The 19,103-nt window shown below is 36.0% G+C and overlaps 1 long non-coding RNA gene across 1 annotated transcript; it reads left to right on the forward strand.

Moving 5' to 3' along the window:
- Nucleotides 1-291: 291 nt before the first annotated feature.
- LOC129435333 (uncharacterized) lies at nt 292-2,587 on the forward strand. The gene is made up of 4 exons (XR_008641235.2): nt 292-1,495; nt 1,581-1,729; nt 1,838-1,905; nt 2,311-2,587. It is a non-coding gene; the product is annotated as an uncharacterized lncRNA (long non-coding RNA).
- The last annotated feature ends 16,516 nt before the right edge of the window (nt 2,588-19,103 follow it).

The following is a 19,103-nucleotide window of genomic DNA, read 5'->3' on the forward strand; positions in this document are numbered from 1 at the left end:
ACATCTGCGGGCTGTAAATTAAAGTGGCACGTGTTACCCCCTTGTTCTGTGTAATTATAGGGTAAATTCAGTATTAGAGTACTGGTGCAGATAAACCTAATTTCAGCCAAAGGTATCAACAAAGAACTAAATTACAAATTTAAAAGCATAGTAGAAACACCTTCATTTAACCCAAAACAAGTTTATTTAAAACAAAAATATTTATCCAAACTATAACACATTAAATACTAACAATTTTAAAAGAATAACAAGAAACCGTAAAAACAACTAACCACGAATGAACAATTTAAAGGAATTCTTCAGACAATTTAAATTTGAATATATTATTAAATTGGGTCGCCTATGTAGTAGAAGTGTGAAGTTATTTTAGAAAATGGTGCCTTCTAGGCCGAGAAAAGCCAGAAAATGTGTTTTTTGGCTCATGTGGATGAAAAACACCAAATCCCAGAATGCATTGCTTTGCTGCTCTACGAGGCCACTCCCTAGTCACGCCTATCGGTTCGAGACGGCAGGAGGGAGGGAGATTCAACTAGGCTAAATACAACTTTTACAGACACCAGTAAACGTCTCTGCGACGATTTAGTTGATATATTATTATAAATACTACCTTTTCCACATCAAAATGGTGATAAGTTGCGTTGTACCTGGATGTTCGACCAAAACCGGTAAAGGACAAGCTATAGGTTTTCATCATTTGCCGCGGTGTAAACAATGGCTGCGGGCTATCAACCACCCAAAGTTTCGAGAAGACACCGATGATGTAAAGTTGAAAAACCTGAGGGTTTGCAGTCTCCATTTCAAGCATGAAGACATCGAACCCACTGTGCCCTGCAGTGAAACACGCTAAAGGACACTGCAATTCCGTTCATGTTTACCTTCATAGACACGACGAACAGCTGGGGCCATCTGGTATCAAACGCATTTGTCTACGTTAGAGGTAAGACTTTTGCTAATACTCGTTTCTGATCACACAGTAGCCTTTACATAGTGGTACAATTGTAAGCAGTAAAGTTAGCAAAGTAACGTTAGATAGACAATGACACATAAGTTGGCTGTTCTCAAAATAAAACAACTGTTAGCTACCGAGCTACTTCTAGAGTTGCGTAAGCACGAAAGCCTGTTGCTGTAAAGTTATTCGATGGTTGAGATTACTGCAGATACATTTGCGAGATGTACATTATTAATTAAATACTATTTATGCTTGTTACACGTAAATACCATTGCATTTTATCTGTAAAATTTAGTAATATGCAATCTATCATTGCATATTACTGTATTGCATATCATTTTTATAGCTTTAGTTACTTTGCATATTCATATTCAGACTTTATGTATCCGGTGGTGAAATTCAAAATCTACCTGCAAAGTCAAACTTCCGCTGTTATTTTGGTGAAAGTAATGCAAAAGTATTGTTCTGCATTTACTCACAGGTTTCCGGAAGAAGATGCAGAAGAAGGGGGAAAAAGAACAATGAAATCCTCCTTGCATGGACCAGGTCAGTGTTGGTTTGTAATGTGGGAGACTTAACATTGGTTTGCAAGGTTCAAAGTTACTAATTGTTTACTAATTATCTTTTATAGGTCTGTCCTAAATCATATGTGGTTTTCCTGTGCAACCAGTAAGGGGGACATGAAGAAGGATTCTGTGGCATTTCAAGACCTGCCATCGCTGGTCCTTGACAAAAGGCTTCTGAGAGGCATGGAAAAGATGACCCTGTTCAAACATACTGGTGAGAAGTTGCGCTTGTACACTTGATTGTTTTTCCAAATCCTAATGATCATGTTTTAATTTGTTATATCCCTTCTTTCTTTCTTTCTCTTTATATAATTGCACACAGGGCCGCTGGAAGTCTTTCACAGCGCACTTTTGAAATACCTCCCCAATGAAGGTTCCTGCACTACAATGGTACCACACTGCACATAGCTGTACATATCTATATGGTTCTTGCTGAATATGAATATTTATTGTGTTTTTCTTATAATATATTCTGTTTATACACTGCATAAATCAATATTATTTGTACTACTATTAGGTTACTGCTACTACATCGCACATACATACATGCTTCATATTACATGTACATATTTATTCTGCCTTTACAAGGTAACAGCTAATAAACTGAACACATTTATATTTTGTTTATATTACTCTAACCACCTTCTGTAAACAAACAGTATACTACTGTCTACACTGCACTATATTTTTTTGCAGTTTTGGTTGGACACAAATTACACATTGTTTTTTATTTATACTTGTATTCTGCATAATGACAGTAACGTTGAATCTAATCTAATATCCTACCCTTTACAGGAGAAGCACGGTTCAACCAAATGTTCTGCATGAGATCCAAGCATTGGGTCTTGAAGAAAATCTTCATACCACACAGTTTGTAGACGAACTCATCCAGAAGCCCATTGACAAGGCTCAATCCAAACATTGTGTTCAAAGTCCCAACCTTCTCACTTGCCCTGCCACAGCCTGCGCTGCCACCAAACATTGCATTAGTGCCTAAACCATCAAAGGAGGCTGCCACGACTTCTTTCAAAAGTCACTTCTGAGACTGACACTTTCTAATAATAATAATAATAATAATAATAATCACTTCTTCCCTGAGTCCTATTGCTGTGTCTAATCAGATTCTGCCACCACTCTTTGTTATTATATACTTTGTTTATATATATATATATATATATATATATATATATATATATATATATATATATATATATATATATATATATATATACACACACACATAGGGCCCTTTTTTAACAATCTGAAACGCAAGTGCGAAGCGCAAAGCGCTAGTGACTTTGTGGGCGTATCTTGGGCGCTGTGCTATTTTCCCGGCGGGAGAAATAAGTCTTGCGCCAGGCGCAAATCAATAAGGGGTTGGTCTGAAGTAGGTTCATTATTCATAGGTGTGGTTTGGGCGTAACGTCAAATAAACCAATCAGAACGCTATCCAACATTCCCTTTAAAGGGGGGGTTTAATGGTATTTCAAGCATTCTGACTTATTAACACAGTTATAGAGTTGTTTCCTCATGCTAAACGTAGGCAAAGTGTCAAAACCGCAGTTGGGCGTGTTTCAGAGTATTTCTGTGCCGAATGCACTTCGCCAGGGTTCGTACAAGTTTCGGCTAGTTTTTTTCGATTACAGTTCTAACTGACGTTTCAGGGGTTTTCGATACGTATCACTTCTTTATATGGGCTTCCGCCGGAAAACTTCCCCCGGAAAACCCCGCCCCGCTGTCAGTCAGCGGGAGACGCTAGAGCTTGCTAACAGCTTATCATGCCACTCAGCTTTGTTTAATTTAACAATGGTCAACAATGGCACAAGAAGAAGTGTGTTTTTGGATGTTAGGAGAAGACATCCAGCCTTTGGAAACAATGGAAATAGTTTATTATCCGGATTAGCAGCGGAGTTTTGCGTGTGTGTTTGATGCTGTGGATTTTCAGAACCGGGTCATGACGAGTTACACGTGGTAAGTAAGACTTCTGTCTTATGTTGGAAATAGGCGCGTGTATATTATATAAATGACACGAACATGTAGTGAATCATAAGTTAAAACAATGTTGTATAGTGTTGCATGACTCGTACTCGCTCCTCCTGCGGTAGTAACTCCTCCTTCTTCATTTTTTCGTACGTTATCGGAAAGATTCTGTAAAGCTAATCTTTCTTTTATAAATCAGATTAAACTAAAGACTCTTCAGAGATATAAAGGATGTCATACTACTCTATAGGTACTCCAGATTAACATCAGAAATGCAGAAACAGCATGTGTTACGTGAGCTTTAAACGCAAGGGCGCAAGTTCCATGGCGGGTTCCATGGCTATTATTATGACGGATTTACCAGGCGCACACCAGGATCGGTTCACAGCCGATGAGACCCACGTTCTTGTAAGAGCAGTCAAAGACAGAGAAGTTGTTTTGTATGGGGATGGGAGAAACCCGCCCAAATCAGCGTCGGTTAAACAGGTGTGAGAGGAAATAGCCTAATTGTCTCTTAAGCTGGCATCACCATCGTTTCGCCAAGCGCTACAATGATGTCAGGAGACGGGGGAATCCTAACCTTGCCAGGATAAATCGGGCACCCCGTGTAACGGGAGGTGGATCTGCCTCTACACATGACCTGACGCCAGCAGAGGACATCGCTGCGCCCACCCTCACCGGGGGCTTTGAAATCGGACCCAAGAAACCCAAGCAAGGTCCAACCCCAAAGTACACTTACAAATCAAGTTCATATACATTAAGGTTTCTTATGAAAACATTTGAATTATTATTTACATAAAATAAACGCAATACAGCCACACAACAAACTTATGAAAAAATTGTAATCGTTATTTGCATGAGAATTTTTTAACGCAGCCACACAATAAATAAAAAACATCACCACAATGATTTCCCTTATCTCATGTGTTAATATTTTTTATTGTAACAATTTATGATTTGCAAAAAATATTGTGCCACCAGTGAAAAGCACACATTAAAATAAACAATGACATAATTTACATCTAAAAATGTCCTGCACAAAATAAAAACAAAGCAAAAAATATATACATAATGTTTTTGTATATATTTTTTGCTTTGTTTTTATTTTGTGCAGGACATTTTTAGATGTAAATTATGTCATTGTTTATTTTAATGTGTGCTTTTCACTGGTGGCTGAAGTGGTTTGTTTTAATCCGAATATGGGTATCAAATACTTTACCATTATGTTTATATTTACCATTTTGTTGTTATTGGTTTTATGTTTTTCTATATGGATATAACCAGTTACTTTACCATTAGGTTTTTATATCTTTCTATATGAATATAACCTGTGTGTGTGTGTGTGTAGAAAATTACCAGAGGGTAAGAACAAAGGACCCACAGTCCTAGAAAAGTGATGCCATATGTTCTCTATATGATATGAACCATATGTTAAACCCTTGGGAATAGGATAGCGTGCGAGCAAGACTTTAAATGCTCTAGCACAGGGGAAAGTTTTTCAGTGAGTCTTGGGGTCTTTGCAGGACTGCTCGGCTTTTGTTACTCTGGTTAATAAAAGTCTATCTTTTGAAAATGAAACCTACTGCTTGAGTATTTTATTCTTAAAGAACCCAAAAGGGAAAACCACAACAAATGGCGACGAGGATGGGATTGGAAAAGAGCACAACACTTGGCAATCAAGATGGGACATGAAAAGAGCACAGAACCAGAGACCACAGCTGGCTTCTCGATGGGCAATACAATCAGGTGGCCACCTAAAAAAAAGGTAATCACAACTGCTCTTCCAAATTTAAGAATAAAAGAAGAAATTAATGATTATTAGACTAAATTATAAGAATAAAGGGTTTCATTTTCAGAGGAAACATGTGCATGCACTCATCTGTTTTGTTACTAACAGGACTTGGTAGTAGTAGAACAGATGATTATTTTTATTTTTGAAATGGCTTTGATGATCGAAGTAAATCGAAGCAAATTTTTATTTTAAGTGAAGAAAACGCGTAAGAGTTATGCAGTGTTGGACAGGAAGTGAATCTGCATGTCTATTGTCTGTTGTGGAAGTGAATGACAATGGAGGTCTATTGTTTGTTGGGGACAATAGATGTCTATTATCTGTTGGGGAGGTGAATGACAATAGAGGCCTATTGTTTGTTGAGGAGGTGAATGACAAGAGAAGTCTGTGCCTGTGGAGGAAGTGTAGGGCACAGAGGTCAATTTTGTGTATCAAAATTGACAGTATACCACCTTAAAGTGGTATATGTTATTGTTTTAATTAAGATCCACGTTGAGGAGGTGTAGTGGGTCCGTTGATTTAGTTGTATAACCACGTTGATGAAGTGTAGTGGTTGTGTTGTTTTATTTAGCAAGGTACTTTAGGTAAAGTACAGTTTTGTTTTGTTTAATTGTATTTGTTTCTGTGTGAGAGTGTATGTGTCTGTGCTAGCATGGGTCTGTAAGAGCAGGTCTGAGATGAGGAAAGGTGGGGGCCGAGTGAGCAGTGGGTGTGTCTTTCTTCTGTGCCTCTGCAGAGGCCACAGAGAGGTGTTGTGTTACACTAGGGGAGTGAGAGATTGTTTAAAACTGTGGAATGGGAATACAGTTTGAAAGTAGATATAAGTGTATGAATATGATTACGATATGAATAAGAGACAGTTATAAATGCTGGGTACTAAAGATGATATTTGATGAGTTATTGTAGCTAAAAGTATTAATTATTATAGTTACTTCTAGAATCTGAATAATTCATTTAAATGATTGATTAAAATAAATAAGTGTGCTCAAAAGGAAAAGTATAGCTTGACCAAAAAAGGACAAAAGTGGATAATGGGATTTGACATTATTTGAAAGACATCTTGTATTAAAGATACACTGAATCTGATTAACTATTTGGGAGAATATATAAATTGGACAAATAAAAACAATAAGTTTGTGAAGTGGTTAGAATGAGAAATAATTATAAAATATAAGGTTTGTTATATTGCAAGAAAAGATCATGGCAGTCACATTACTGGAAAAAATTAGGATTGAACAGCTATTGTGTGGAGAAATGGAAGATAAGAAACTTAAATGTTCAAATGAGGAAACATTTGATGTGGCATTGTGTGAGAAAAAATATAACTAAATAAAAATATAAACTAAAAGAATGAAAAAGAAGAGTTAATTAACAGACAAAGAAATGCTTGAGGAGAGAGAGAGAGAGAGAGAGAGAGAGAGAGAGAGAGAGAGAGAGAGAGAGAGAGAGAGAGAGAGAGAGAGAGAGAAGGCGAAGAGTAAAAGGGAGGGGGTGCTGATGATCACCAGATGTGAGGCAAAATCTGGCAGAAAAACAGAGGTGAAGCTTTGAAAGAGAAATAACAAATTAGAATAAAAAAGACCAAGTTATTAAAGGTGGAAATAAAGAGAAAAATTAAAAAGGAAAGAAAAATTATTAAAAGGTAAATGACACAGATAAATTATATAAAGATAAAAAAAAACTTAAAAAAAAAAAAATGAAGAGGAGTCTTCATCTGATGATGGAAGGTGATCACAAAATAAATTTTATTTTAAATCAAAAGGCAATATTTTGCATGGGTCAAGCTGAAACATTGAGGGGCTGATCATTCCCATCCTTTGACATTCAAGAAAGTGAATAAAAGCTGGCAAGAAACAGACAATGAAAAAACTGTGTGCAACAAAGTGTTGGAGGAGCAAAGAGGACTATATGAAGCAGTGAAGGGGCCACTGCACAATGTTCAGAGACAATTACAAAAAGACTGAGTGGAAATTCAGAAGGGGACTCACAAAGACAATATTGTTCTTGGAGACAAGAGAAAAACTGGACTATACTTTTGCTTCTTCATACAAGCCTTTGGGTGAAAAGGGAAAGAGTGAAACAGCCGTCGTTCAATGTTTAGTTAGGACCTTATAACTATAGGGACACATACAATCTTTAGGTGAAAATCAGCTAGACAAATTTAAAGGCTGATAAAGAATTTATGTTGTTAGGTGTGAATAACTTTTCTGAAATCAAATCAGACTCCTAAAAATCTAATATGGCGTTAAAATGTGGTATACTACAGAGGAAGGAAAGGAAAAGGAAAATAAAATAGATTAAATAAATAAATTAAATAACACCAAAGGATATTATAAAAGGTAAACAAGAAAAAGCTGGGAAAATAGAGAAAAGAAAATAACTAAATATTGTGACAGACTTAGCATGACCATAAGTTAAGCAAATAAATCTAAATGGTATCTAGTCTACAATTTGAGAGCAATTAGTGACAAGAAGATTTGATGTTTCAAAAAACCACACTTTGCTGACAAATGGTTCTCCATTTGATAAACATTTTTACTGTGTTTTTGATTTGCATAGGAAATAGATACTTGTTTGCATTTACGTATTTTCTTATGAAGGACAACATTATACAGGTTTAGAATTGATGAAACACCATTCCAATATGCTGAAAAGTTTAGTCTGGTTGATTGCTGCTAAAATGTATAGTGATTTGTTGTCATTGAAGTAGGCTCACAGGAGAATAGTTGATTTGGCCAGCATGGGCAAATACATAACAGATGTGGAAGCTAAAAGGGCCTCAGAGTGTAAGGAAAACCTATTAGATCATACAAAAGTGAAAATTTCTCAGTCATAAATACTGTTATCAGAGATGCACATGGGACAAAGAAGTTGAATAAAAATGTGATTATTGATTTTTGATAAGAACGAAAATTTAATTGGTAATAAGAATGAAAAATTTGATTTGACTATCATAAGAATGAAGAATTGACTATCATCTACAATCACAAGTGATGGTAGACAAAATGGTATATAAAAGAAATCATCCTCAAAGCCATGCTTAACAAAGTGTGTGAAAATACTAAACTTAACTGGATTGATGCTTTACCTCTTGCATTAACAAGCATGTAAACTAACAACAGCACACCTTTAACACTGCATGAAATGTTCGCCGATCGACCTATGCGTATTGTAAAAACCATCTGGAATTAAGTGTTATATGAAGAAACTAATTGTCTATGTATTTGAGCTATTTGTGTACAGAAAATAAAAGTACGAGGAGGAGACAAAATGCCTTGTTGGGAGAGATGATCTAGCTTATCTGAGGGTCGAAAGGTCGGAGGGGCTGCAGGAGAATGCAGAAGGAGCAAACCTGCCAAAAGGGCCAAACACAGTCAAAGGGGGCTGCAGAGGGATGAGAGCAGCTCTATGCGGAAAGTCCAAGTGGGAGGAGCAACAAATGCATCATAGCTCGTAGGATGGCAGTTGGAGAGGAGGAAATTACACACATGATATGAAAGAAGACACAGCAAAATCATATCAGATCAAATCAAAAGCAATTCAAGTATACCGACGGACGGATGAACAAAGTTTTAAGCATCGAGAGGAAAAGTGGAAAAGAGAAATTGTCAACAGAAATTGAAAAGAACGAAGCTGATTACTACAGAAGATTTGCATGGCCACAGTCAATCAAACTTCTCGGCAATGACTGTTGCCTTCAACGAGGCCCAGTGAAAGATATGTAACAATATCAAAGGAACTTAATCTGAAAGAAAGACTGAAAACATTAAAACTACACAGAGACACTGAACAGAGAACATAAGGTGGACATTTAGGGGAAACATCACAAAGATGACAAATGATACGAATGGACAATATTTACAGTCAAAGAAATAGGTTTACAAAGTTGCTTTTTATGCTCTAAACTAAATCAGATTTTAATAAGGTAATAACATTTTCAAGTCCACATAAATATGATAGAGGTGATAAATTCAACAAGAATTCTTATGGATTAGAGAAAAAGTTAAGGTCAACCTGTCTGGATAAATATTAAGGTCTTTTTGGGAAATTCTGAGTTTAAAGATATATTTTGTAGGCCACAATTTGCTAAAATTTGTGTCAAGGTTAGTATGTTAACAAAAACATTAAAATAAGAAAAAGGAAGACAGAGATTTCAGAATTGTACAGTAAAGATTACAATCAAGAATATGTAAAACTTAAGGAATTATAGACTTAGGAAAATTTCATGTAAAGTACTACAATCAAAAGTAGATTATTAAGGTTACCAATAAGGCATTAATTTATCTTAGGATAACAACTAGATGCAGCCAGTAGAAATACATGACAACATATACTGAATCAATTTTAGCTAGAGGTTAGCGGGTAAATAAGTTGTAGGTGTCTTTTTAGAAAACCAAATGGAAGTTAAAATATCAGGATGATGTAGAAATTAACTTGAAATTAACAAGAATGTTATTAGGTCTTACATTACAAAACAATATGAATTTACAACTGGAAGATGGGTATTCAAGTACTTCTGATGATGACGATGTGTAAGGAGGCCTCAGAAACACTGGGATCCATTTTGCGGTGTTTATTAAAACAAACCAATCTGGCAAACAAATCCAAGACGTTAGGCAGAAGAGGAATCAATATACAGGCAGGCAGATCAAACACAGATAGGCAGTCCAAACCAGGCAAACAATACAAAGGGTAAATCCAAAGGCAGAGAAACAGATAAACAGGCAGATGGTCACAACAACAGGCAGTCAGAATAATACTCAGAAAACGCTCGGTATGCAGGGGTTAGCTGGCAATACTTCGCGCTAGCCCTAGGCTAGCTTGAATCTTAAATAGGGACAAACAGGAAACAGTCAGAGAAGCGGAGGGCGGCGCCATGTCAGTACTCCGGTGAGGGCTCCCTCTGGCGGCGTGGCGGTATGGACGTTACACGATGATGACGAAGAGGAGGAATAAGATGTACTTGTATTGAAACAAATATTTCCTATTTGTCATGCTTTTTATTTTTAGTAATTTTTGTTTTATTTGCTGTTTGGGTTTCTTTGCTTTATTTTGTTTACTTTTAACTTTACAATATATTCTACATAACTGGGACAACCAACAGCAGGTGCAGAACCAATTACACACATTTTTTAAACTGTTTATAAAGAGGGACCTTAAGTTCCTTTACTTTTACATTCAAAGACAAAACAGGAATGGAAAGATGTTTGCTCTTATTGTCCATAGTTCGAAGTTCAGTGGCATAATTTGGTAATTGGTAATGTACAGTGGCTTTCTTTAGTCACAAGATATAGTAATAACTGAGACACTGAGTTATGAAACGGCACTCCGGATTAAAATAAATAAACAGGAAAACTGAGGCTAAATAAGCCTCAGAGCGGGGAATGAAGTGGTTTGTTTTAATCCGAATATGGGTATCAAATACTTTACCATTATGTTTATATTTACCATTTTGTTGTTATTGGTTTTATGTTTTTCTATATGGATATAACCAGTTACTTTACCATTAGGTTTTTATATCTTTCTATATGAATATAACCAGTGTGTGTGTGTAGAAAATTACCAGAGGGTAAGAACAAAGGACCCACAGTCCTAGAAAAGTGATGCCATATGTTCTCTATATGATATGAACCATATGTTAAACCCTTGGGAATAGGATAGCGTGCGAGCAAGACTTTAAATGCTCTAGCACAGGGGAAAGTTTTTCAGTGAGTCTTGGGGTCTTTGCAGGACTGCTCGGCTTTTGTTACTCTGGTTAATAAAAGTCTATCTTTTGAAAATGAAACCTACTGCTTGAGTATTTTATTCTTAAAGAACCCAAAAGGGAAAACCACAACATGGCACAATATTTTTCCTTTGTGAATAATAAAAAATAAATTTCTTCATCTAACCCTGTATTTTGTACACCAAATTTATACATTATAGACTTGTGGAGGCACAATGATTACTGTTACTGTGATTTAGCTGTCATTACTTACTTTACAAAATCATTTGGGTTAAAAATAAAGCCAAATATTATGTTTGTTACACAATTTAGACTTAAACTTTTAAAAAAATGCAAGAATGTTTTCCTCAAATTGCAGTCACTCTAATGTAGCAACAATAAGGACTATAACATGAACCACAATCAATGTGAATTTTAACTTTTTATTACAAAACATAAACAATTCACACTTATAGCTCATCCAGAGCTTAATCCGTTTCTTTATAGCCGCTAAAATGTCCTGAGGAGCTGGATATCTACGTCTGATGTCCTGAACAACGAACACAGGCAGGTAAAACAAGTCGATGTCCTTTCCCCAGTCTTGCAAAACTCATTCCAAGAAATGACGATAGGATGTAAGTCGATATTGTCTAAAAACAGCAAGCACTACGTTAGCAATGCAAGCTATTTTCACATACAATAGGCTAACATAGGTGTAAATATAACAACTGTAGCTCAGCTGACAGACGTGCAAAACAAAATACTCACTTTATACCCATGCCTCCGTTTCTCCTTGCGGGCTTCAAGAAGAAAATGCCATCGCTGAAATTCATGACAGCAATATGATTCTCTTTCGGTGTCCATAGGCGCACAGCGAGAGCGCTCACACCACCAGACCGGCCCCATCTCGGCTACAGCAGCCGCGGTGGCAGCCTCTTGTTCCTCGATCATCCGTAACTGTTCCTCGTTGTATTGCGGCTCGTACAGGTAACCACAACCATCAGATTCGAGCAACAGGTCATCCTGAGCAACAAAATCCCCTTCTGCAATCCGTTTTCAAAACTACACTGTGCCGTGTGGTTTGTTTACTCTGCTTTCTCCACAAAGCAAGATCCAGGCTAGCTTAGCGAAGATTAAAGATGTCTGACTCTCGTTTTGATTCTGGCTTTTCCGAATGGACTCGCAGTCCAACCCCTATGGGTGGGGATAAAACATGCGGAAGTAGCTACTAATACTGGTTGTAGTCTTTGCCTCTGGCCAAAATCTCCTCCGATGACGCAAAAATCGTCATTTAGCGTCATCGGAGGACTTTTTTGCACAACCAGAATACAGATATCTCTACTCTCACTGGGACATGAGGTAGGGAAACACGGTCATTCAGAAATACTGCCAGGTTTCTACTGATACAAAGCTGAATACTTAATTGGTGAAGTATTCCTTTAACAAAAGAACATCAATTTAATTATTTAAAAAAAATAACGCCTAAATTTGTTTTTTATAGGCAACAGCTTGTTTGCTGCCTTCATTTTTTAAATTTTCGATTTCAGCTGGGGGCAGGATGAAAGAAATTTTAGCAAATCCTTTGCATATGACTGCAAGGTTGTCCCTGCAGAATAGGGAGGCACTGTAAAGTCTTCTCCCTCTGATGCAATTGCCACCTGTAATCACACAAGTAGAGAAATATTTATATATTTAGTAGAATGTCAAAAAAAGAAAAAAACTTCTTACACTAGTGCAATAATAGGAAATGAATGGGACAGACAGACAGACAGACACACACACACACACACACACACACACACACACACACACACACACACAGGTACTGATATTACCATAATGCAGAAATGAGTCAAGATATTACCATAATGCAGAAATGAGTCAAAAGACTGAAATAAAAGGTTTAATACAGATGGATTAAGCTGTGATAAAGCTTTGCTGTTTATTTTTATTACATTTCTATTTAACTGTAATATGTTAAAGGGCCATTTCACCGATAGGAACATTAATCTTTATGGAAAGCGAGTCATATTTGTAGTCAAAATGTAACATAAATGTAGAATTTTGTGCCTATTTGACAGAGAAAAGACAAAATGTGACTTTAGAGCACATTTGTATGAAAAACTACAACTGCCACTATGCACCACAATGCACAGCTCTGCAAGCCACTCCCATTAATCGGAACACGGCTCAGACATGCTATTATGTACATAAATGCCACGTTAGTAAAACAAAGAAAATAGCCGCCACCACCACTGTGTCTGACTGACACCAATCATGATTTACTTTTAAAAGTGATGTTACATTGTGGTACACACAATAACACTCTGGCCTGGTGCGTAGCAAAGTCTTATTCAAACAGTAACGTGCGGTTTCAGATCCGCAGTACAAATGTCTTTTCAATTAGTTAAAAAAGGGTATGCATTTTAAATGTTTATTTAGTTTTACCAATTTTCTTTTTGTCTCTTGTTTACTGTAATTACATTTGTGTTATTATTGGCCTCACTGCTCTCACAATATAGACATATAAAACACCGCTCAGATATGCTATTGTGTACATAAATGCCACGTTAGTATAACAAAGAAAATATAAACACTCACTTTAGTCAGACGTCCGTTTATCCCTCCATCCTCCTCCACACAAACGCGTCCCCTGCATAATATCTCCACATACGCGCTGCCTCAGCTCTTCAGGCTTGTGCTCGTAAACCGAAACACGTCTTTGAAATAAGCACGCGACCAGAAACATTCACAAAACAAACGTTCATATCCTTATCTGATCCAGAAATGTTAAACCGAAAGCAAACGGCGCGAGTCCGTCCAAGCTTATATACTCCGCAGCGCGTCTGCTCGTAAACCGAAACATGTCCGTGAAATAAACGTTCCAAACGCGCGCAAAGTTTCTCTCTTGCATAGAAACCTTCACCAAACAAACGCCCATATCCTTATCTGATGCAGAAATGTAATAAAGCAAGCACACAGCGAGAATACAGACAGTGGTCTGTGCAAGCTTCTCTACGCAGCAGAGGCCGATGGTTGCTGCGTCTTCATCGGGCTCCTCTACCCAGCCGACGCCCAGGCTCCGGCTTCTCCTCGGGCTTCTGTTCCTTCATCTGCCTCAGCTCTTTGCAGTATTGTGGCTCATAAAGGTGCAATGTACAGCGGATTAGAGCATCACGCTTGCGAAATCACCCTCTTCCATGTAATATTGATTAACTTCCACTGTTATTGTAACATGAATTCGGCTCGCTCCACAACTTCTGTTTAGCTTAGCTTAGCATAAAGATGGCGGCTGATCGTTTTTGTTCGGTCTGTGTTCGTATATTTTCGTAAGTCCCACCCACTTATCTGTAATTGGTCTGAAGCGCGAGTGGGTCCCACCCATAGCCCCTACCTTGGAAAAATGAGGAATGAGTGTCTGTAGTCTTTCACACTCAATAGAGATACAGGATTTCCTTCTTTCAATGACGCAAAATGACGATTTTTACATCATTGAAAGAAGGAAGTGCCTCACTGAAATCAGTATTTCTCCCCTCTCAGGGGAAACTGAGGGAATGGTGCACGACCATTCAAAAACATGACTGGGGTTCTAACGGTACAAAGCTTAATGCAAATGGGTGAAGTTTCCCTTTAAGTGTTACAAAATGCTTTCTCTGTATTCAGGTTTGAAATGTAAACTTCAAATAAACAAAAATAAATAATTAGATATAGGGGTGACCCCGAATAGTCGAATATTCGATGCATTGATAGGAGAAGACTGATTCGACTACCAATCTCACAGTCGAATCGTCACAGATGTGTTATGAAATGAGGATCATTCGATTTTGGCCGTATATGGGTGCACACATTATCTGACTTCACATAACAGCTTTCTCCCAATATATTAATATACAGCATATTATTATAATGCTGCAAATAATATGTGGAGTAGCAGCTTTCAATAAATATTTTTAACTCATTCACCGCCAGCCTTTTTGAGAAAAGTTGCCCACCTGCATTTTTGTGATTTTAACAAAATTTTCACAAAATTCCTTGCAGGAAAAATTATTTTCTATAAATATATAAACATACAAATTATATAAAATTAAAGAACACACCCTCTGCTTTCAAACAAACAATAAACAAACAAACAAACAAACAAAATGGGGAAAAAACTTTTCATTATATATTTACTTTTTCCACTTAATTTAACCACTGAAATATGGATATTTCTCTTCAAAAATACAACATTTTGAGCAAAAAGCTTAAAAAATTGCGTTTTTTTAAGGAATTTATGTTAGAGATCAGACTCAGAATGACTATCAAAACATAAAGGCATTTAAAATAAATCGTAAAATCCTTTTTAACATCCGTTTTTGATAAATTCGTTTTGGCGCCATCTGGTGGATAAAAGCGGTATTACACTTTCACTTTGAAATTCGTCCAGAAAGGCATTTTTATTAGTTAAATATGAACTCATAAATGACAAGATAACTCGTCAATGGCGGTGAATGAGTTAAAATTCGTTAATAAATCCAACAGCCGCTTTGAAAGGGCTACACGTCCATAAGAGGTTTCTAGGTTAATAAACCATTGCCTCTTTGTTTCTACATTTAAAAGACAAAGCTGGCAATTTTTGCAATACTTTTGTTCTTTTTAATAATTTCTTTATTTTATTTTATTTATAAATCACTCTGGGTTATATGATTTATCTATTTGGCTTGTGTTTTGTTTCCCTGCACTTGAGGCATTATGCACATTTGTTCTGCACTTTGTTACTTCTGACCTTATTTTATAAAAAAATATATTTATTATAAACGTAAATTCTGATCTGATTTAAGTCTGTAAATTTTGGATTGCTTTTCGTTGTATCGATGTTGCGCTATTGCGTGCTGGCCATGCTTGCGCATGCAATTTAGCCGAACGGGCTAGGTGTTCTGCATCTCATATTTAGGAGTTCATCAAACTAAACATTAAAAAACGGATGTTTTTCGACGGGAATACGTTTAAAAATGTATTTCAAACAGAGTGATTATCTTGTCAAAAGTTAAACTACAAAACAGGTAAGCCGTTTCTTTAAATTTCGGTGATGAAACGAAAAATATCTGCACCAAACCTATATTTATGCCTGACACAACTGTCTTTCTTGTGATTTAATATTATGGTCAGGGTTCACTTTCAAATGATACAAAAGAGATTCCTGAAATAAATAATATAAGAATCATCAGGTGTTTCTGTATCTAAAGTGAATACAGAGAGGATCAAAGTCAAAGCAAGCAAGCAGGTATTTCTGTGCTAAATAAAATGTGTCTATAAAATCATAAATTTCAGTGTTTTTCTTGTTATAAATTAACGTTTAATGAATTGTATATAAAGCTTAATTTTCATCATTTACAGTAACAATCACAAATTATTTGTCATTTCTCATTACTCGTTTTTTTTTGTCATGACTGCTTTGACGCCCTAAATCTCCAAATTAAAAACAAACACTGAATTAGCTGAGGTTTCCAAGGGCAGGATCACCTTTGTTATTTTTTAGGTTTAGTTAAAAAAATGTTTTTTTTTGTGTGTGATGTTCTGTAGATCGTGGCTTTAAAATGTTATAAGGAATAATTAAACAAATGTTGCCTTACATTTTACCTTAAAAATATATATATATATATATAAATGCATCGTCAGTTTTGTCTTCGTTCATCACTTGAAAGACAGTTTTGGTCACTTTATCAGAAAGTTTCTGTGTGCTGCTTGTGAAAGAAAATAAAATTTACCAATTTGTACCCGGCCCCCTCCCAACCCATGCACACACATCTGATTCGACTATCGGTCGACTATGGAAAGATTCGACAATTCTGATTCGAATATGTAAATCCTTAGTCGAGGACACCCCTAATTAGATAGATACCTCAGGGGTGGGCAACTCTATCCCTTGAGGTCCACTGTCCTGGTTGGGGCAAAAGTCTGCAGGACTGTAGCCCTCCAGGAGCAGGATTGGACACCCATGTTCTATCATAAAATGAGCTGTGTGAAACGCTGCAAGAAAATATCTTGATAAAAATGCAAAGATGTAATTAACTTAACTTAATATATTTTTTACATTTAAATATTGGAACAGCTTTTTTTAAACTCAAAATACTTAGATTAAGAATGCTGAGTGTGTACAGGGGGGCCCTGAGACCAGGAGGGCCTATTTGGTGCTTTTCCATTGCATAGTACCCCACGGTTTGGGTCGGGTTGTTGTGGTTTTCCTTTTCTTCAAATAAAACAATCTTCAGTCTTAGGTTTTGATTTCAAAGATGGACTTTATTGTTAGCGAAATAAAGCCGTGAGGAGATCTTGCAAGATCCACTGGCTTCTTCTGGCACCATGGCTGATATATATATATGCTTTGGGTCCCTCCCCTCCATGTCTAAAACAATATAGGATTTGTAATATGAAGAACCACATGACATCCCTCAGACCAGTGTCTCCTTTCCATGACCTATTTGACCCTTGGCTATTTGCTCATACTAAAACCCTTTGTGCCCTTTGACATGAAACATGAATACACACAGCTGGTCCAGATGGTTCTTTAAACTACTGCATAATTGGATTATATTGGTAAACTCATGATGCACATAATTGGATTAAAATAAACTACTTCATAACACCCGCTCTGAGGCTTACCTAGCCTCAGTTTTCCTGTTTATTTATTTTAATCCGGAGTGCTGTTTCATAATTCAGTGTCTCCATTATTACTATCTTGTGGCTAAAGAAAGCCACTATACATTACCAATTACCCAATTAAGCCACAGCACTTCGAACTATGGACATTAAGAACAAACGTCTTTCCATTCTCATTTTGTCTTCATTTTGTCTTGAATGTAAAAGTAAAAGAACTTAAGCCCTAAACAGTTTGTGCGCAATTGGTTCTGCGCTTACAGTTATCATTATAGCTATGTAGAGTATATGATAAAACATTGTAAATGTAAAGTCAACGGTAATGAATCCAAGTAAAAAATAATAAAAGCAAAAGTAAAATATGCATAATAAACACAAAATAAATGTTAAAGATTCAATGTTCAAATTCAAAACCAGTAAATATAACTAATTGATACTGAATTGAAGCATAAAAACTCAAAAATTAAGTATAATAAACAAGTATAAATGTAAGTTAATTCAAATAAACAAAGTAAAGAGAAATAACCAATAATAAAACTAGGTAAATATGGCATAATAAACACAAATAAATGTAGATTAACTCAAATAACATAAGAAAATGTGAACCACTAATATACTAAGTAAAGATTGCAACACAAATTAAAGTAAAGTACTCCTAATAAAACAAGTAAATGTAAATAACCAATAATAAACTAAGTAAAGATTGCATAATACACACATAAATGTAATTCATTCAAATAAAACTACTAAATGGAAATAACCAATAATACAACTGAGTAAAGCATGCATAATAATTCTTGATAACAATTTAAATGATTTTTTTTAAATCTTCGTCTCCATCCTCATCAGAGGTGCTTGAATTCTCGTTTACTAGTTGTAAATTCATTACTGTCTTGTAAAGCAGATCTTGATAATATACAGATTGATTATTTTGCGATTTCAATTTCCTATCATCTTGATATCTCAGCACTTCCATTTGTTTAACTGTGGCTTTGATAATGAAGACTTTTAATAAGGGTATTACACAACAAAATAATAGTCCTCCAATGCTGCTTGCTACTCCCAAGAATATACCTAATTTTGCAAACCCATGCTCCTAATTTTAAATCGAACCAATCCCATATTTTCTCGTCCCTTCCTGCATTGTTTGCCATTTCTATTTGTAAGTCTTTGAGTTTCGCCATGGCTTTCGTAAATGTACCTTCTGGTGAAGTATTATTAGGAATAAATGTACAACATTGATTTCCAAATAAAATACACACTCCATTTTTGTCTGCTAATATCCAATTTAGAGCAAGTCTATTTTGCCATGTCATTTTACTTGTTGCATCTAGTTGTTCTCCTAACGACATCAACGCCTCATTGGTGTGATTAATGAATCTTTGCTGATTATAATATATGTAATTTATCCATTCTGTATTTTTATTTTGCGAAATCCAAATAAATATTGGTTCAAAACCTGATTTCACTTCATCTCTA

This window comes from Misgurnus anguillicaudatus, chromosome 5 (assembly GCF_027580225.2).
Source record: "Misgurnus anguillicaudatus chromosome 5, ASM2758022v2, whole genome shotgun sequence".
In the NCBI taxonomy this organism is placed as follows: domain Eukaryota; kingdom Metazoa; phylum Chordata; class Actinopteri; order Cypriniformes; family Cobitidae; genus Misgurnus; species Misgurnus anguillicaudatus.